The 22,270-nt window shown below is 35.0% G+C and overlaps 1 protein-coding gene across 21 annotated transcripts in view; it reads right to left on the bottom strand.

The window, feature by feature from the left end:
* The window catches only part of RtGEF (Rho-type guanine nucleotide exchange factor), a 145,635-nt gene that overhangs the window by 71,986 nt on the left and 51,379 nt on the right, over positions 1–22,270 (bottom strand). For 4 of the 21 annotated variants that reach the window (XM_073971101.1, XM_073971098.1, XM_073971099.1 and 1 more), the window contains exon 1: positions 11,857–12,350. The exons of 8 other annotated variants lie outside the window; for them this stretch is intronic. The gene's annotated coding sequence lies outside the window, so the exon portion shown is untranslated. Of the gene's footprint in view, positions 1–10,661; positions 10,725–10,933; positions 12,363–22,270 lie in introns of those variants that run through there. 9 more of the 21 variants (XM_073971100.1, XM_073971105.1, XM_073971112.1 and 6 more) reach the window with 6 other exon arrangements.

Here is a 22,270-nt window from a genome sequence, read left to right as displayed (position 1 = left end):
GTGGTTGAGTCTCTCACAGATGTCATCAGGATAGGTATCCCATGCCAGGATCGTGCAATCATCCGCATACGATACGATCTCGATGCCGTCTGGAGGGGGCGGAATACAGGTAGAGGTTAAACAGTTCCGAAGATATCACCCCACCTTGGGGAACTCCCTGTTTCACTATACGGGGTTTGGACTTCTTGTTCCTGAATTCCACGTACGACTGGCATCCACACATATAATTGACTATCCAACGTTTCAAGCTTGGCCGGAGGGTTGTCTGCTCAATGTCCTCAAACAGCGTGGAGTGCCTGAGTGTATCAAAGGCTTTTGACAAGTCAAGCGCCACCATCACTGTTCTATCGCACGGCCGTCTCTGGTTGAGTCCTTGACAAATATGTGTGGTAATGGCGTGCAGCGCAGTTGTCGTGCTGTGCTGCTTACGGAATCCATGCAGATGATCGGCAACTTGATAGCTATTTCTGATACTGGGGAGGACTAAGGCCTCAAGGGTCTTTGCTACGGGCGACAAAAGCGAAATCGGCCAGCACGATTCACTTTTGCTGGCATCCTTGCCGGGCTTCCGTAGTGGGAGCACCCTGCCCATTTTCCAGACATGGGGAACAATGAGGGTGGATAGCGACAAGTTGAGAACTTTAGTGAGATACTCCACCTTGGCATCCAGCTGCTTCAGCATTACCATGGAGATTCCATCAGGGCCCAACGCTTTGGATGATTTAGCGTTCTTGATGGTATTGGTAACATCATCCATTGTAAACTGTGGTAGTTCCTCTCTTCTCCCTGTCACCCTCGGGGTGCTCGACAAACTGTCGATTGAAATAACTTGCGCACCTCTTCGGGTCAGTCAACGTAACGTCGCCAAACGTGACTGAGGTCCTATCTTCCCTTCTTCCAGGGTTCGAGAGTGACTTAACCGAACCGATTTTCGTCGCCAGAAGATGCTGTAGAAGCATTCAAAAACCCTGTTTTGTAGGTGTGTCAACCGGAATGAAAAAAGTGCTTGGACAATTGATTTGAGCGCCTGAAAAAGTGTATAAATCATGCTGGAGACTACTCTTAACCCACTCAGCGCCGAGAATTTTTTTGCGAGAAAACTTAATTTTTTTTAGAAAATTATATTTTTGAGACTTTTTAAGCATTTTTTAAATAAAATAACTTTTTTTATCTAAAACGTATAGTTTTCCTGCAATCGGGCCTTATTTTAAAAGTGCCAAAAACTTTGGAGAGTAATATAGGTGTATTCTTGTATGCCAATCACTTGGTTTTTGATTGAGAAAATACTCTTACTATATTCCTAACAAATACCTGACTTTATATGATTCCACATTTATGATTAAATTTTTGTCGCATATTTAAATTTTCATCAAAAGTGGAAAATTACAAAAAGTCGATTTTTGGAATAGCTTGGGTTTTAGGCCAATTGAGTGGAAATGTATAGGTCAAATGAAGCGTGAAATGACAGATAACAGACAATACTATAACAAAATGCAAAACACCCCACAAAAATATTCGAAAAAAAACAGAGTTTTACGTAAATTTTCGCAACCATTTTTTTGTGGCGTTTAAACGACCACTGGCTTTATCTGGGTTAAGAAAACAATAAAACTATATTTGATGGTAAATATTCGCATTTTCATTGTTGGGCCAGATCGTTATCGTGCAGCCCTCGTAAATTTAATCTCCGAATGTTACCTCGTTAATGGACCCAAAGTTCCTCGAGCAAGTGATGTTCTTGTAACATATTATCTGTAGTATCTGTTTATGGAATAATTAAGCCCACTGATTGTGGTACCTAACCCACAAACGCCTAAAGTATACGCTTGACATTTTCAAAACCACGAATTTTCAACCACGAAAATTATTTTTTTTTCAGATCAGTCATAGGTGTAATCATAGGATCTCGACAAAGCCAACTGATTATGTGACTTCTTTCACTACAATCTTATATTAAGTTGTTGCTAGCCAATACTTCTTTTACATTGAAAATCCAAATTTTTCAATATCTCCCACCGAATAATCAATAAAAATGTTGAAAATTTGTAATACAAAAATTTTTGTCGATTATAAAACATCGGCATTTGTTTTGAAAAAAAGAAATGTATATTTTCATTTTCTTTGTTCTAATGCGAAAAATATTTCCAAATCTTTAATAAAAAAAGAAAACCCAAAACAAAAAACATTGTCCACGAAATACACTTGGAAACATCTGAATAATGTGAAACACATTCCCATTCCATTCATTCATTCAAAAGGCAAGAATGAAAATAAATTTGAAGAACAAAAAAAGTGAACAAATATTTCATCCGGCAAAAATGGCCAGTCAAACACAAGGTCGACCTGACGTGCCAAGATGAAGAAAAAAAACATTTAACACAGTATTAACAATATCATTGAAATATATACACATAACAATGTGTTTAAGAAAATGTTTATATATAATTTCAGATATATAAATATATCTATAGACGGCAAGCAATTGGACCTACCAATAAAAAATGTGTTAGGCACTTATAAATGTATACGATATTAATTATTCAAAGAAATAATAAAAAAAATCGAAACTATTGGATCAATGGCAAATCCTTCTTAGATTTGTAAAATAACTGGCAACTTAATAACATTTTTTTTAGAAAAAATTAAATCGAAATCCATCCAATCCCCCTAAACTCAACGAAATCGCAAAGCAAATGGTGGTAATAATAAATGCAAATGGTTAATTTATTATTACCCCCATTTAAATTAAATTTCTAAAAATTTGCCATATGTAGGTTTATTTGTATTCAATATTAAAAATCATATTAAGCATGTAAATTATTAACCCTATTGCCACATAATAGAACAGAGAACATTTCAAATAATTGATTTTAACATAAAACAAAATTTGCAACAATAACAACAACAGTTCTGAACAACATACCACAACCATGTTTTAACAAATTTCGGCTACAATAAAAAATAAATTATTTATTTTACAATAATAAAGATATGCCAAATATTTAGGTCGAATATTTTGGAATTTTCTACAATATTTCATATTGAACATTGGTAATCCAAAAAATATGAAAATCCATACATAGTTTGTTTGACATCATTTATGTGTTTTCCCAAAAATTATGAATTTATTTTGGATGCTGTTGATTTGTCGTCATTTTTTTCATCACTCTTATGTTTTGTAAACAAATTATTTTCAACATATAAAAGAAACGTGCTTCCAATTTAAACATGATTTAATAGCGGAAATTTCAAAAAAAAACATAGATAGAATCGAAAGAAATTTAGATTATCGAAATTTGTTTACAGCAAAAAAAAATGTGTTTATATTTTATTTTCAAAAATTAATAGGTTATATTTATAAATACAAAATTATTTTTAATGTAGTTTTTATGCAACAAAGAAAATAACATTCCTCTGGTGCTTCACATCAGAAGATCCATGTTGGAAATTAGAAATAGGCCAAAAAATTGGTTTTTGACAAAATTAGAAACGTATGGAGGCCTACGTAGGCCTTATATTCTATAGAAACCTCCTATGAAACTTCCAACTGGGGCCTTCCGCTCTATAGAAGTCTCCTATGGGTTTTTTATTCTATAGAAATCTCCTAATGGAGGCTGTGTATTCTATAGAAGCCATTTATTCTATATGGGGGCCTTATGTTCGATAGAAAGCTCCTATGGAAGCCTTCTATACTATTGGACACTCCTATAGATGCCTTCTGACCGACAGAAGCCTCCTTTGAAGGTCTTCAATTCTATTGAAGCTTCCTATGGATCCTTCTTTTCCATAGAATCCATTATATAGATCGTGGTATGGAAGCCTTCTGTTCTATAGAAGTCTCATATGGGTTCATTCTATTCTATAGAGGTCTCCTAATGGAGGCCTTCTATTCTATATGGGGGCCTTATGTTCGATAGAAACCTCCTATGCAAGCCTTCTATTTTATTGGAGACTCCTATGGGTGCCTTCTGATCGATAAAAGCCTCCCTTGAAGGTCTTCAATTCTATTGAAGCTTCCTATGGATCCTTCTTTTCCATAGAATCCATTATATAGATCGTGGTATGGAAGCCTTCTGTTCCATAGAAGTCTTCTATGGGTTCATTCTATTCTATAGAAATCTCCTAATGGAGGCTTTGTATTCTATAAAATCCATATAATCTATATGTTCGATAGAAAGCTCCTATGGAAGCCTTCTATTCTATTGGACACTCCTATGGGTGCCTTCTGATCGATAGAAGCCTCCTTTGAAGGTCTTCTCTTCTATTGAAGATTCCTATGGATCCTTCTTTTCCATAGAATTCATTATATAGATCGTGGTATGGAAGCCTTCTGTTCCATAGAAGTCTTCTATGGGTTCATTCTATTCTATAGAAATCTCCTAATGGAGGCTTTGTATTCTATAAAAGCCATCTATTCTATATGGGGACCTTATGTTCGATAGAAACCTCCTATGGAAGCCTTCTATTCTATTGGAGACTCCTATAGATGCCTTCTGATCGATAGAAGCCTCCTTTGAAGGTCTTCAATTCTATTGAAGCTTCCTATGGATCCTCCTTTTTTTGCATAGAATCCATTATATAGATCGTTCTATGGAAGCCTTCTATTTTATAAAAGTCACCTATGAAGGCCTTCTATTCAATATGAAGGCCTTCAGTTCGATAGAAATCTCCTATGGAAGTCTTCAATTCTTTTGGATCCTCCTATGGACGCCATTTATTCTACATCATCTATTCTAAATTGTAGTGGTTCCTCCTCGACAGGAAGTGATCTCATGCGACATAGTATGTTTCACTTCGACATATTGTCGATTAAAATAATTTGCACACCACTTTGGATCAATGAGCATTGCCCCACCAAACGTTCGAGATTGACTTAACCGTTGACCACAATTCATTTATTCAGACTCCAATGTTGCAACACTTCAGATTATCTAGCCACACATTCCCCTTTTGTTTACCAACCAAGCCGCTAATTTCAAGAGTCAGCCCCCTGACTCTGGGTTCACTCGAGGTTGGCCCCATTAGTCATCACTTTCATTTGCCTGTCCCGCCGTCTATGCTGGGAAATTTGGTCTCACGGGTATTTGAACATCAGAAGGGTTGGGTACTCCTCTGAAGCGGTGATTGATTAACTCTCTGAGACAGCAACGAGATTGTTGATTGCTGTGTGTGCGATTGATATTACGGAGTAGTCTCGTATTCTGATGAAGACCCACTGGGGACCGTGCTCACGCAGCAACATAGTCCCTGTCGTAGTAACACACATGGACGAGTCCAGAGCAACCCCTAATGTGTAACCACTCGACATCTATTGCCCCTAATCTATGCTTGACTGTGATAGATGCGGATATGACAAACCGAGCATATCCATATTGTTTCTAGACTTTCTTCCCTTCCGACACGGACTAAAATAATACTGATCAACCATATATACATACATACAAACATACGTTCCCAAAAACATACCCGAAGTGGTAAGAAAGGCTCCTCTCATAGCAATGAGTGCGTGCACCCCGATTCATATTAGCTCAATGATAGGGACCTACTTTTTATCGCCTAGTCCTGTCTGTAGAGAAGTTTTACATGACTGAATTACTTTTGTCACCGTTGAAAATGTGCACGCAGAGAAAAAATATGGTTGGAACAATCATATTCTAAGAGCAAAATAGTGTATTTTAAAATTCTTAAAATATGTATTGTTGGCGCAACAATATATTTTGTGTCATCATGTTTCCTAATAAAAAATATATGGTTGAAACAACAATAAATATTTTCAGATTTTTAAAATACACTATTTTGCTCTTAGAATATGATTGTTCCAACAATATCTCTTCTCTGTGTGTGGGCATTCAGTGTGTGTGTGCTTATCATTGCACCACGGTGACACACAAACATATGCACGCTGAAGTGAAGCCGGAACACGGATGTTGTATGGTTCCGGGTCAATCCGGTGTTGAAAAACAAGCGGAAGTATGAACTTAACCACGAATAAAATATATTATTGTTATCAAGACTACCTTCGGTTAAAATTCCGAAACATTTCTCTAGCTTCCTTCAAACTGCACATAATCAACTTTTCTGGGGGAAGTCCCCGAAAAAAGTTGACCGCATAGTATATCTTCGAACTATGAAAGATTATTACAATGTAGAAAATTTTTGCCAATTCGGTTACTCCCTTCGAGAGTTATCGTGCCAACTAACTGGAAAGTTGTTCCGGGAAATAGGGATTTACCCACGTAAATATTATATGGTTGTAATAAGGACAGCAAAGACAACTGCCCTTAATAAAAAAATTTTTGACATTTTTGTGGGAGTGGTATCCTTCTTGGAACTTAATGTCCTTTTGTAAGAAGTGTTACAATTTGGCCAAATATGACACTTAATTGGAGAGTTATAGGGCATTGTCAGCATTTTTAGAGCTCAGAAAGTATATATTTACCCACAAAAAAACATGTTATCATTGTAATCATGATCACAAGAACTACATACTGTAAAAATTTCAAAATGTTTATCGAACAGCCCTTAAACTGCACTTAATCAAAAAATTTGGAACTTTTGTGGGATGGATAACCGAAGGATTATGTCGGCCATAATCAATCTACAACTATGTAACATATTTTAGTGTACAGAGAACAAACATCTATTTGAAACAATTAAGAAAGTATCAGTCAGCTGTGCCGGCAACCTCGAACCTAAATAAAAGAAGTAAACAATTTCTCAGGAAGTATGGACTTGCTCGCGAAAAAACTGTACCTTCGTAACTAGGGTTGCATACACAACATGTTGCCAAAAATTTAAAAACGATCCCAGACGAGTCCTTAAACTACACTCCTTCCAAACTTTGTGTGGAAGGTACGCGAAAGAATGGCCCGCTGTATTCAATATTCGGACATAATCCGAGTCAGTAAGAAATAATACTATGTACAACGTTTGGACCAAATCGGTTTCTCCCTTCGTAACTCTCGACCAGATTAGTTGGTGCCAGCAGGCTTTTTTGGAGATTTTAGGCCATTTTCTTAAGAAGTATTACCTTGCCCCCCGAAAAAATGTAGCCTTTGCAAAATGTTACTTTTTTTCAAATTTTGTGTGGAATCTATGCCTAGAATAATATTACCATATGAAAATTGTGACCAGACAGACGGACGGACATGGCTAATTCAACTCCAAATTGCCTCAAACGGACTTCGTCCAAACATACTTGGGGTCTAAAACCATGTCACACAATTTTGGTTGTATAAACAAAGTCTAAGCTGTTTTCATCGATTGGACAATAAATGTGGTCTGTAGAGTGATTTTGGGAAAATTCCACTTTGGTCCCATACAAATTTGTGTATAGGGCCAAAGGTGAATTTTAAAGAAATCACTCAACAAACCACATTTATTGTCCAATCGATGAAAACAGTTTATCAGTTCTTTGTAGTGGCTAAACAAGTACTTCTACAAAAAATTTTGAAAAACGGGTCAGATTTTAATATTAGCTATATAAAGGGCCCATGGGAACTTTGAGGCCCCAGTGACACGTGTTAACATATTCCGATTGCACTCAAACTTTGGCAATCTTAATTTTTAACAAAACTAAACATTTTAGGAGGTTGCCGCATAAAAAAATTCGACATCGATTTTTTAAAACCACTCTAATGTGCATATGCAAAATTTATGCATTATACAAATATTTCAATAATAGGTACAAAAATGTTCGTGTGTAATATTTTTCTGTCTAAAATTCTCTTCAGAAAAGTCAATAAAATAGAGAAATGTAGAACCACAACCACAACCTTCATAATACCGAAAATCGGAAGGTATGGTTCTATGGGGGCTATGCACGTAAACCAACAAAATATTTTAGTTGGACAGTTTTTTACCCCCAAGGAAGACTTAATATCAAATTGCAGCCATTTCGGAGGGATATTGAGACCTTACTTACTTACCTGGCCCATTACAGAACATTTGTTCCATAGACCGAACTAAGAAAAGATCTCCAATTCTCTCTTTTTAGTGCTTCGCTTTTTGGAATATTGAGACCACAACCTTCAAACTACCGGAAATCGGAAGGTACCGTTCTATGGGGGCTATATGAAGACGTGGACCTAAACCGACAAATTGCAGGTGGAAAGTTTTATACCCCCAAGGAAGACTTAATATCAAATTGCAGCCATTTCGGAGGGATATTGATGCCACAACCTTCAAAACACCGAAAATCGGGAGATACCATTCTATGGGGGCTATATTAAGGTGTGGACATGTGCCGACAAATGTTTCGTTGAAAGCTGTATACCCCCAACGAAGACTAAATACCAACTTTCAGTAATTTTGGTGGGATATTGAGGCCACAACCTTCAAAATATCGGAAATCGGAAGGTACCGTTCTATGGGGGCTATATGAAGACGTGGACCTATACCGACAAATTGCAGATGGAATGTTTTATACCCCCAAGGAAGACTTAATATCAAATTGCAGCCATTTCGGAGGGATATTGATGCCACAACCTTCAAAATTCCGAAAATCGGGAGATACCGTTCTATGGGGGCTATATTAAGGTGTGGACCTGTGCCGACAAATATCTCGTTGATAGTTGTATACCCCCAACGCAGACTAAATACCAACTTTCAGTAATTTCGGTGGGATATTGAGGTCAGAATTTTCAATATTCCGAAAATCCGGAGATACGGTTCTATGGGGGCTATATGAAGACGTAGACCTATACCGACAAATTTCAGGTGGAAAGTTTTATACCCCCAAGGAAGACTTAATATCAAATTGCAGCCATTTCGGTGCGATATTTTGGGCTACAACTTTCAAAATACCGAAAATTGGGAGGTACCGTTCTATGAGGGCTAAATGAAGACGTGGATCTATGCGGACAAATTTCTGGTGTAAAGTTTCATACCCCCAACGATGACTTAATACCAAATTTCAGACATTTCGGTGGAATATTCAGGCCACAAATCTTTGCATATGGTTTTGCATATGCTCATTTTATGCAAATATGTCAAAATATACCACGGTGCGCCTTAACAAATTTTAAATGAAAGGTGCTTACACCTGCGAAGTTTTTGCGGATTCTGAGACAGCAATGTTCATAGATGAAAAAAATCAAAAAAACGAAAAAATCACCAGAGGGATTTTCAAATAAATCGCGGTCAAAGTTAAAATTTTTAGGGCTTTATTATGTTTTCACAATTTTGCTCGGAAACCACAAGCCCTATCGAAATGAGTCTAACGAAAATGTTGTAGCTGTGAATATTCTCCACAAGATTGACCCTAATATTATTTTCGTAGGTTTTACCATTTTTGACATATAGAAGCTGAAATTGGGACAATGTACTGAATGTATTGTCTCCTTATAAAACAATGCCATAAAGGGTGCACCTTAACTAACTTTATATGAAAACCGCTTACACCTGGAAAGTTTTTGCGGATTCTGAGACAGCAATGTCCATAGATGAGAAAAATCAAAAAATTAGAAAAAAATCGCTGGAGGGATTTTGAAATAAATCGCGGTCAAAGTTCACAATTTTAGGTATATTTTAGGGTTTCATGATTTTGCTTAGAAACCGCAAGTCCTAAAGAAAATGTTGTAGCTGTGAAAATTCTCTAGAGGATTCGCTTTTATGATTTGTTCCCAGGTTGAAAAATTTTTGAGATAAAGAAGCTCAGGTAATATTTTTAGGTTTTTTTTTTTTTTTTGTAAGGTTTCGCGATTTTGCTTGAATACGGCAAGTCTTATCAATATGGGACCTGAAAATCATATAGCTGTAAAAATTCTCTACAAGCCTGGCTTGTGTAATTTTTTCTTGGTTGTACCATTTTTTAGATATTTAAGTTTACGTTGGGAAATTGCAGAACTTTTGGAAAAATACTTCAGGTTTTGTATGGAAATTTAGGGAAATGGTAGAATAATTCCCAAAATTTTTTTCTCCAATATTTCGTATTAAACCAACAACTATATTTTTGAAATAATATTCCAACAATAAGATTTCGTCTTTTGTTGTTGCTGTAATATGCAAGCTATAAACCTAATATTTATAATTTGGTCTCACATTTTTTTACGCATTGTCTAGAATCTGTACGTATTTTTAATTATTTTTTTTTTTTTTGAGATTTTTATGGACTCTGAGTTAGAATAAATAAAATTTACTCCAAAGTTTGTTTTTTTAATTTTCCGCGAAAATAACAAACATCTACGGATAGATATTAAATTATGCTGCCGATTTATATATACATTTTCTTATTACAATTACAACACAAAGGGAATTTTTAAATATTTTTTCTTTATAAGGGAATAAAACCCACCATAACTTCTGGGCGCATCAATTTTGTGAACGCGAACAGATTTGAAACCACCATTTTTTTCTTAACACTTGTACCAAAACTCGGGGATGTGCTCGCAAAATTTTTTTTAATTCTTTTTTCAATGGAATTGTAAAGGAAATTTGAAATTTACCATAACCTCTTTAGACTAAAGGCAGAGCAAAACGGCATTGAACATTGTTGTTCACTTTTTATAAGCTTTAAGATTATCACATTTATGATTAGCACATCCTAAGGAAAATATCTTCTTATCTCCAAATGCTATGCAATACAATCGGAATTTCTTTATATGCTACATATACACTATAAAAATTCACATAAAGACATTTTATATGTTTTTCATAACTACCTTCATTTTTATTATTGAAGAAAAATAGAAACCAAAAACACATTTCCTTCTTTTAGTTTCCAACTGAGAAAAGAAAAAGAAACAAAAAACATATTCATATCAAACTATGCAAACAAACATATGTTTACACATTCATCCTGAGCATATATAGTAGAAATAGAATATATTTTCTATGTAAAAACGGCTATTAAAAATAAACTATGAAATGAAAGAAAATAAATTTTCAAGTTCAAGTCTAAATTTAAAAGACAAAAAACGCACAAAGAAAATACCTTGAATTTCTAAAGAAAATGTTTTTTGCTTCAGGTTAAAAGATGCTGTTCTTAGACAAATGACGGGTGGTGATGGTGGTGATAAACGCCTAAGAGAATTTCAGCAATGGCATGAATGTTGGCCTCGTCGGCCGTTGTTCGCACATAGAAAGAAGAAACACATCAACACTCTTCCAAAAACAACAACAAAAAAGAAGCACGAACAACAACAAAATAAAACATTAACGAGTTCAAGTTGAAGAAAATTGTTGCCTCATCCCAGATGTTGTTGAGATGAGAGAATGGCGATGATGATGATGCTGCCGGTTGATGTTGATAAAATTCCGAAAATGAACAATTTTCGTTGACACAATGCACGTCAGTGCAACGACAACAAAAACAAAGACAAAAGATAGAAAGAAAAAACGTTAATGTGAACGCAAAATGCAATTTGTTTAAGTATATATCCGGTTTGGGGCGGCGCGACAATGTTGTCGTCCTCTCGTCGCTATCTTTAGTCGGCGTAAGAAAAAAATCCACAAAATCACAGCGCCAAAAGATTTGTTGCATCGGAAATTTATTATTTCTTGTTTTTGTTGGGTTTTTCTTTTCCTAAGAATTTTTGTATTTACAATTTTACGAAATGCAGTGACAAAACAAACACACATTCGTTCATTCACTCACTAAGGCAGTCAATCGTTCATGCAGATTAAGAAAATAAACATGACGATAATAATTATGAGGAAATTTTGTTTATGTTTGAAGGCATTTCCGATCTTTACACAGAATGTGGTGCATGCAACAAACAACAAAAAAAAAACAACAACACCTTAGGCATGTAACAGCAGCAAACAAATTTGTTGTGCATAGTCGAAAAATGAAACATAATTTATTTTTAAAAATATTTACACAAATATAATGACAATATCATTTATTTTTATTACATTTTGTTTGTAAACGCCACACGAAGATTTTTTGCCAATATTTTCTTTTTTTTTCAAAATTCCCACTCAATATTTTTTCTGAGGAAATAATTATTTTTTTTATTTTTATATCAAGGTCATAATTAATGTAATTTTTTTAATAATTATTTTTTTCTTAATATTCAATTGAATTCACTTCTCCAATTTTTTTAACACCTTTTTTCAAAATTGCCACTCCATATATTTTTCCGAGGAAATAATTATTTTTTATTTTAATTTCACGGTCATAATTAATGTAATTTTGTATTGAATTCACATCAATTCCACCATCCGATTCTTTCCGCCACGATCAAATCCGTTAAGATTTTCTTTTATTTTGTATTGGGTTTTCCCCAATGAAAACACAATATTGTGTTGCCAACGTAAATAAGAATAAGAACTGAGTTCATATTTTTGTGTTCCCCGTTTGGTTTTTCCGATTTCAATCACATCACGCTCGTGTTCACGGGACAACTAAAATGGAGAGCACTAATTTTCATTCAAAGAAGCTCCCATGTGAAAATATTTTTTATTCGCCAAAAAAGAAACAAACAACAGGGCGACAGCAGCAACACTCACAGATACAACGACAACAGCAACATTCTATTTGCGAAAATATACACTGAGGGAATTTTTATATTATCCTAAGGGTTTTCAAAGGGAAATGTTTAAAATATTACAAGGACATTAAAAAATCCACTATTTTCATAGAATATTTTTTTCAGGGACCAACAGAGGGGTGGGTTTTTTAAAGAATAGTTTTTAAGGACTGTGAATTTTTTAAGGACCAACAGACCAAAAATTTGTGAATTTGAAAAAAATATTTTTTAACGACTAACAAACCAAGAAAATTCGTTTTTAGTGAGCAAAGTGAGCATCATTCTCATTTACATGAGAATACTCGATACTTAAAGAGTTAGAGTTTTCACTAAAAAATCATCATTTCAAAAACTGAAAAGCCAATTGATAATCCTTCGCCGGGATGAAATCATGATATTGGTAACGATCAGTAAATTTTGCAAGGCTGTCAGCGCGTTTTGTAAACATTACTCTCTATAATAGCGAGTAATGATGGAGTTAAGCCAATGGGGTCCAGACTTAAAGCAATCATTGTGGATTTTTAAACATTTTTTCAAACAAGTAAAAAAGCGTCAGTCGGCTTTGCCGACAGATATATACTCTCAGCCAATGTGAAGTGAAACTTTCACCTACGGACAGATCGAATGTAGTTAAGGTCTCTTCAGAATTTTGTTGCCCTTTTTGGACATTCGAACTTGCTGACAAAAATGTGGATTAGGAATTAACTGCACTAAGACACAAATGTTAAACCTTTGTGGGGGAGGACCGATATAGGCCATTTCAGAAGTTAAACTAAATTTTGACAAAATATTAGGAGATCCAAAGTTTGGACTTGCCCTGATAAAACTTGTACCGTCGTATGGGGGGAAAAGAATACAAGTTGCTGTAACAAAAATCAAAGCGATTCGAGAGCGGGTCCTAATCTGAAATTTTCCGAAATTTTGTGTGGGAGGTACCCGAAGGAGTGGACCGATTGAGTCCATTTTGGAACCTCATCTAAGTTTAGTCGAAATTTCACGATGTGCAAAGTATATGTCAAATCGGTTACTTCCTTCAAGTGTTATCGTGCGCACAAATTTTCCGAACATTTTCGTACTTTTGTGGGGAAGGTATCGGAAGGGGTGGACCGATATAGCCCATCTTCGAACTTAAACTAAGTTTGGACAAAATATTACGAAAGCCAAATTTTGGATGGAATCGATTGATCCATTCGAGAGGTATCATGCGCTCCAGCCAGACAGACAGACAGACGGACGGACGGACATTGCTCAATCGACTCCAAATTGTCTGAAACACATTTCGTCCAAACATACTTAGGGTCTAAAACCATTATTTCGATGAGGCACATTTTGCCCGTATGAAAGTGTATATACCCTCGTTAGCATAAATGCTGAGGGTATAATTAAGATCGTGTATTTTTTACAAATATGTTTTTAATACCGTGGGTATTTTTTAAATAATTTTTGATTGCTTAATATCTGGAGTATTTTTTTAATATCATGGATTGTTTAAAAATATTTTCTAATTACGTGGATTTAAAAAAAAAAAAATATCGTGAAGTTTTTAAAAATATTTTTTAAACATAGGGGATTTTTTAAAAATAATTGTTAAACATCGTAGATTTTTTAAAGTATAATATGTTAACATCATTTTTTAAATTATTTTTAAAACATCGTGGATGGTTTTAAAATTGTTTTTAAAACATCGTGAATTTTTTTAAAAATATTTTTAAAACATTGTAGATTTTTTTAAAAATATTTCTTAAACATCGTGGAAAATTATTTATTAACATTTTTTAAGCATCGTGAATTTTTTATTAATATTTTTTAACATCGTGGATTGTTCAAAAATAATTTTTTAACACCGTAGATTTAAAAGAAAAAATTTAACATATTAGATTTATTAAAAATATTTTTGAACGTCGTGGATTTTTTAAAATATTTGTTTAACATAGTGGAGTTTGTAAAAATTTTTTTGAACTTCGTTGAGTTTTAAACCTCGTCGATTTAAAAAAACTGTTTTTTAAACGTAGATTTTTAAAATATTTATTTAATATCGTGGATTTTTTAAAAAAATATTTTAATTGTTTGGATTTTTTAAAAGAACATTTTTAATTTGCGGATTTAAAAAAATATTTTTCTAATATAGTGAATTTTTTTATAAAATATTTTTTATCGTAGATTTTTTAATAATATTTTTTAACATCGTGGTTTTTTTAAATAATATTTTTTAACATCGTGGATTTTTAAATAATATTTTCTAATATCGTGGATTTTTTAATATATTTTAATATTTTGGATTTTTTAAAAACATATTTTTAATTCGAAGATTTAAAAAAAAATATATTTTCTAATATCGTGAATTTTTTAAAGATATTTTTAGTATCGTGGATTTTTAAATAATATTTTTTAACATAGTGGATTTTTTGAAAATAATTTTTTAACATCGTGGATTTTTTAAAATATTTTTTTGCCATTGTGGAGTTTTTAAAAATGTTCTTTAAAATCATGAATTTTTTACAAACATTATTTAATATCGTGGATTTTTTTAAATATTTTTTAATCATGGATTTTTTTAAATTGTGAATTTTTTTAAAAATGTTTTTTAATATCTTGGATTTCTTTATAAATATTTTTTTTTAGTATCGTGGATTTTCTTTTAAATATTTTTGAACATAGTGGATTTTTTAAAAATATTTTTTAACATCGTAGATTATTTAAAATATTTTTTAATCATAGATTTTTGTAAATTGTGAATTTTTTAAAAATGTTTTTTAATATCTTGGATTTTTTTATAAATATTTTTTTAGCATCGTGGATTTTTTAAAATCATTTTTGAACATTGTGGATTTTTTAAAAATATTTTTTTAACATCGTGGATTTTTTAAAATATTTTTTTTACCATCGAGGATTTTTTAAAAAAAATTTTAAAATTTGAATTTTTTAAAAAAATATTTAATATCGTAAATTTTTGTAAAATGTTTTTTAATATCTTGGATTTTTTAAAATATATTTTTTTAATTTCGTGGGTTTTTAGAAGTTCTTTTAATATCGTGAATTTTTTAAAAATATTAGATTTAAAAAAAAAATTAACATTACAAAAAATTTAACATTACAAAAAAATTAACATTATAAAAAAATTATTAACAATTTTATTATTTATTTTTTTAAAATCATGGATTTTTTAAAAACATTATTGTTATGTAACTAGTTCGGAGTGTAAAGGGGAATGAGGCATACCTAGGTGTCGCTGGTATGCACTTGCCATTGAAGTATTTCGGTCTAGCTCAGTTGGCCACTCCAGACCAGACATAAACAAATTGATTCATTATCAATCACAAAGTCAAAAAAAATGCTTATTTAAATTCAAAAGAATTAAAGTTGTTGTTGTTGTTGATGGTACCCAAGATGTTTGCTGGGTTACCTTACCCTCCCAATGGATTTCTACACAAATCCCCAATGAGCCTCATCAATGATGATGACTCCCAAAAGTTCCCTTGGCTGTTACCTTCTACGTTACCTTTATGTTTATCTAACTAGAACATAATGATGCTCAAAGATCAATTGCATATACGAGATCCAACATTAATTTATTCAGGTAGAAAAATATTCTTATCAAAATTTATGGTTCTTAAGACTAGTTAGGTATTTCATAACAAATTTAATGACCTTTGACTTTGTCAACATCACAAGCAAAATATTTATGTGGGTTCTTGGATGTCAATCCCAACTTCTAATTTAGAAAAATTTAGTATTCGCAAATAAAAATTCGTATATATGTACTTTAGGAGTTAACCCTACCTATTGAGCTCAACGGAGGTTATAAACTGATTGACGACGTAATTCATAGATTGAAGCCAATATTTAAAAAGGAAAAAAAAAAAATCAGCTGGGATAAACATTAACAATAAAAAAAAAAAAAATCGCCGAAATTGTATAAACTTATAGGTATGGGATGGGGTAACAATGTGGGTTACGGGTACATTTAGGCAACTATTTACAATTGGGATAACGTTCGGAAATGTGTACGCTTAATAGTAAGGGATAGGGTAACATTTTGGGTTATGGGTATTTCGCATAAATAAATTATGAGAAAGTTCAAGTAAATTCATTCAATGATCTGAGATGAGGCAAAATGATGAATAAAAATTCGACTGTTATATAAAATATGTACTTTACTATCAATTTAATAATCGATAGGTCCACTTCACGTGCGACCCTGTATCTAACAAGTTTCTATACACAGAGTTCAAAGTTTACTCTTTTCTGAGAATCACAACCCGTTTTTCGTCGAATGATCTAAGACCAAGTCAAAATCAGGAATAGTATTCCAGAACTTATTTTCAATTCAAGTAAAATTGGATTTCAAAGTTACATACGGCTCGATTAAAAACTTGGCCGAAGCATGAATTGGTAATTTAATCAGTATTAAAAGGGTTACCAAATTTAAACTCGATAAAAATCCAATCTTAAAATGATGTCAGGATATAATTCCGAATTCAACTGGGATTTGAAACGAAGCTTGGTCTGAAATCAACACCGGGATAGAAACAAAATCAAATTTGAAAAATGGTACCGGATCCGATTTCAAATAAGCACAAAATTAAAACTGGTCCAGATCCAATATATCATGTTCAAACTTCAATTGAAAATGCCACGATTCGTTTTTAGCCAACGTCCACGTTTGATTTTGTTTGCTACCAAAATTAGATTCCCTATGAATTTGATCGTGGAAAACGTTTGGATCCAATATCAAATTTGAATGAATTACTATTTTGGATTTGATTCACTTTCCCAAACTAATTTGTATCAATTCTATTCCAATATGTTAATGGTATGCACATTTGGTATTGATTGCGAAATATAAAGCGATCTGATTCTAAAATTGATCAAAATTTGGTGTTGAATTGGTACAAATTCTAGTATTGGAATAGCAAAAGGAAAAATTTTAAAATCCACTGACCACTAATTTTGATCTGGTCTCAAATCATTAATTCATAGGCTTCCGAATTGGAAGGCTATCAGGTGGGTATGAAGACTTAGAACCCCAATGAAACAAAAAATCCGTTATACAACACACGTGTTGTTAAGTACCGTTAGGAAAGATTATGGCAACGTCATCAGGTTTCGCACGTGATAGAGGACCCCGAATAGAGCGAATAAACTGGGCTTAGATATAAATTACTTATTGGGTTTCACTATACAGAATAATTACAGGAATGTTTTCATGGATAATGCTGGGTTATTCTCGGCTGACCGTCGAGGGACACGTAAAAAAAACTTAGCCCACACCTCCCGTCTATGACTGAAGGTGGTGGGTACCAATGAATATGATGTTTGTCTGCTTCACTTGTAGCTGGTTGGATTTTTTTAGTACTTACTCCGGTTGCTCTTACTGGTGTATAGGCCTGGTGATTTACGGCTTACCACAGAGTTTGCTAATTAGGATAAGCAGTCTTCGATTTCTTTGTAGCAGACAGACTGGCGATCATGAGCGGTAGTTAACTGTTACTTGGCGCAGGTGTTAGCAGCCTTTATAGATAGTGAGAGGTTGTGTGATTACAGCAACATAAAAAGAATTTACAACCAAAACTCTAACGGCAGCATTGTACAATGTTGCGGACGGTTGGTGAAGTTATCCAACAGATTGCTTTAAAGCACACAGCCTGGTATGGGGTTGCAGTTACGCGCTCACAAATTTTGGACGATGGAACGGAGAAAATCATTTCTGCTAATCCAATAATCTTCCGAGGCTATGATCAGGCACTATCGAATCTAGGGCAGGATGTTCTAATGCTTCCAAAAAAATTTAAAAGGATCGTTCCGGGATTGTTGGTTTTTTGCTCCATATGGTTTTTTTAATATTTCAATGGCATTAATCATGCACTTTTTTCCCACGTTGGTAACGTGTACCTAGAATAGATACATGACGATGAGGTACCGTTAACCAACGGGATATTCTAGAGAAGATAAAAGTTTTGTGTAAATCTTTTTTTGTTCGGTGCAAATGAATTTTCTCATTGAGTATAAAAAAACTCACCTTTTATAATTAATTTCCAATGCTATGAAAATTGATTTACACAAAATATTTTATGGCTCCAAAACTTTAAGCAATTTCCAACTCCAATTGGAATGAAACTTTCCTTTTAGAATAATTTAGAACAATTCGCGCTACGTTTGCAAATATTGTTTTCGACCGGCTTGTGTTCGTGTTCTCTTCGGGTGGTTTGTTCTTGCAAGTGGTCATTAAGTTGGCTGCAATGAGCCATTTGCTAAAATGTTGCCACCTTTCAAAAAACGAAATGTCAAAAATTCGGTTGCCTAATATTTTTAACGGCGTTCCTTACGCCGACACTCATAGTGCGTTTACATTTACGAAATTCGCTCGGTTTCAATGGTTTTTTTGTTTAATGTAAACGGTTAACATAACAAACCCGAACATGTTGGCATAGGCCTGCCGAAGCCATACTGATTCGGGAAGTTAACCGAAGTATGTTGAAGGTGGGGAAGAACCGCGACCCTATTTCAAAATTGAACAGAAAAATCATAAAAAACTAAAGCCGGGCAACTATTTTGTTGGCACCATGTGCTGTAAATCCTTGCAATGGTAGACGCCTATCTTCCTACCGCGTAAGTCCTCAATTTCATATAGAGATGTTCCAACCTGTCTGGCAACTCTGCACTTTACGAACTTTTGACACAACTTTGAATTAAGATGGCGCGAAGCGTCACTTAAAACAAAATTGCGCCTAAGTATTTCCTGCCCCGGTTTGAAACTGACGTCGCGAGTCCTTGTGTTATACCGTGCAGCAGATTTTTCAAAAGAATCGTGAATTTTCGTTTTAATCGTTTCGCGGACTAAATTCAAAATATCGTGTTTCGGGACTACCTCAACCAATCCGTCTTCCAAAACCCCGAGCTGACGTGCTAATTCATAACTACTCGCGTGCGTAATCATATGGGTGCCGAACAACGAAAAATAAGGTGAACAACCAAGTGAAGTGTGAATTGTGGACCTCAGAGAACACTCGATAGACGATATATTCCGGTCCCAGTCTCTCTGGTCCTCCGAAACATAAGTTCGGATCGCCGCGATAATCGTCCTATTTACGCGTTCCGATGCATTCGCCTGTGGCGAATACACGGCATTTTTAATCTGTCGGCATCCATATTTATTTAAAAATGAAGAAAATTCTGAAGAAGTGAATTGCTTTCCGTTATCGGAATGAACAATTAGTGGCACGCCGAATTTGTGAAATACCTCGGATTCCAGAAATTTGATAACGTTTTTCGAGTTCGCCTTGGCTAGTGGTTTCAATAAAACAAATTTTGTCAAGTGGTCTAACACAATAAAGATATACGTGTTTCCCAACCTTGACCTCGGAAAAGGTCCAATAAAATCTATAAAAATCTTTTGAAACGGCCTATCGGTAACGGTTTCGGTGCCCATCTTGGGTCTTAAAATATGATTCGGAGCTTTCGATTGCTTACAAACAATGCAGTGGTTGATAAAGTTTCGGACTTGTTGAGCCATCTTAGGCCAATAAAAATATTGCCTCAGTGCCGCGATCGTACGTCCAATTCCGCAATGACAATTTAACGAAGAAGTGTGCGTCTTTTCAATAAGTGATTCGGTTAAAGAACTTGGAACCCATAGTTTCCATATAAAATTTTCATGTACCGGAGTACCATCTGACGGGAGTGTCTTTTTATACACAAACGAATCGCTAACCTTCAAATCCGGTAAACTGTCCTGGTTTTCGAGTACCATGCTAATCAATTGAGAGTACTCTTCACCTTTAAATTCGGGTGAATCTAAATCTACAAGAGGCATTTCGTCAACAAACATATTGATTTCGTCCAGGTGAACGCGAGAAAGTGTATCGGCTACCACATTTTGTGATCCCTTGCGGTGCTGAATATCAAAATTAAAGGATTGCAACTTTAAACTCCATCTTGCCAACCGACCACTGAGGTCCTTCTGCCCCATCAGCCATTTCAGCGCGCTGTGATCCGTCACGACAGTGAATGGCATCATCTCGATAAAAGGGCGAAATTTCTTTATCGCACTAATGACTGCCAAACACTCCCGCTCCGTCACACAATAATTCTGTTCAGCCTTTGAGAGCTGCGCAGAATGAAAGGCGATGGGACGTTCCAGACCAACAGCGTCCAGTTGGTACAAGACCGCACCTAGGCCAAGGTTTGAAGCGTCACACTGGACGTAGAACCGTTTATCAAACACCGGATGATGGAGGACAGGGCTAGTAGTCAAAGCTACTTTTAACTTATTGAAAGCTTCTATCGCCTGATCATCAAAAGAGAAAGGTTTGCCTTTCTTTAAGGTCCTAGTGAGAGGTGCTGTAATTTCGGCATAGTTCTGAATGAACCGCCTGAACCATGAAGCCATTCCTAAAAATCGTCTAACTTCCCGAGCTGTCTTGGGGATTGGTATGTCGGTGATCGAATCTATTTTGGACGGATCCGGCTTAAGTTTTCCTTCACCCACTATATATCCGAGGTACCTTAACTGTCGCCTGCAGAATTTTGACTTTTTCAAGTTGATCGTGAGATTGGCCCTAGACAGCATTTCCCCTACTTGACGAAGCAGTACCACATGAGATTCAAAGTCGGGTGAGACTGCCAAAAGATCGTCAAGATAAACGAAGACTTTGTTTTTCAGTTCCGGTGAGATCACACTATCCATTAACCGACATAACCGTTGGGCTGCATTGCACAACCCGAACGGCATGACGGTAAATTGATAGTGTGGTCTCCCCGGCACTGTAAACGCGGTCTTCGGACGACTGTCTACCGATAAGGGCACCTGCCAAAAGGCGTCTTTAAGATCAATACTAGAAATAAAATAGGTGTCTTGGAGACGACCCAGTAATGCGTCTATAAACGGCAGAGGATACGCGTCTTTGATGGTGACCTCATTCAACTTGCGTGCATCTAGGCACAACCTATTCTTTTCACCCCTACGGACCAAGGTGACTGGAGAGTTCCACGGTGACGTACTGGGCTCAATAACCCCCAAACTCAGCATGCGATCGAGTTCTTTATAGATGAGAGATTCTATGGCGGGAGACACGGGATAATGACGCTGTTTAATCGGGACCGCATCCCCGGTATCAATCACGTGCTCCTCTAAATGCGTCTTCCCAAGACCATGCTTCTCGAAATCCATAAAACTCTCTTTAGCTTTCTCAAGCTGGACTAACTGATCATCCGATAAAATGTGCATATCAGAATCCTCACCTATAGAACCGATCTCGAGACTGCTTATGAGTTTGGGTGCTACGCTAAACTCTTTCCAAAAATCGACGCCGCAGTACATCAAATTTTCAAGGCCCGGAATCAAGTAAACCTCCATGGATCTGGTTAAACCATTAAAACTAAGCTGAACTTTAACTTTGCCTGCACAAGATACACGCTGTCCGCTCGCAGTACCAACGCTGCACTTAAAAACCGGAATAATTTTCAAATTCAATTTGTCAACAAAGGATAAACAATCTTTGCCTAAGCACGTCACCGTTGCTCCACTATCAAACAATGCTAATACAGACATACCATTCACTAAGACTTCTCGAAAAGGACGAGGGTCTTTGGATTTAGAATCAGAAAAAGTGCAAGAAGAAACAGAAAGTCTCTTAAGGCGTCTCACTTTATACCGCTCGCGAGCTTTAAGAATTCGTTTGGAAACGAAAACATCAGATTTGCACGAAATTTCAGAATTGAAAATGCGCTCTCTAGTCTTCAAGTAATTGGCCATTCGGATATGAAAAGGCAAAGTCAAATCAGGTTTGGTTTTGACA

The sequence above is a fragment of the Musca autumnalis genome, unplaced genomic scaffold, assembly GCF_047663935.1.
Source record: "Musca autumnalis isolate F117 unplaced genomic scaffold, ASM4766393v1 scaffold_2, whole genome shotgun sequence".
Lineage (NCBI taxonomy): Eukaryota > Metazoa > Arthropoda > Insecta > Diptera > Muscidae > Musca > Musca autumnalis.
This window is presented reverse-complemented; position numbering and strand designations above follow the sequence as displayed.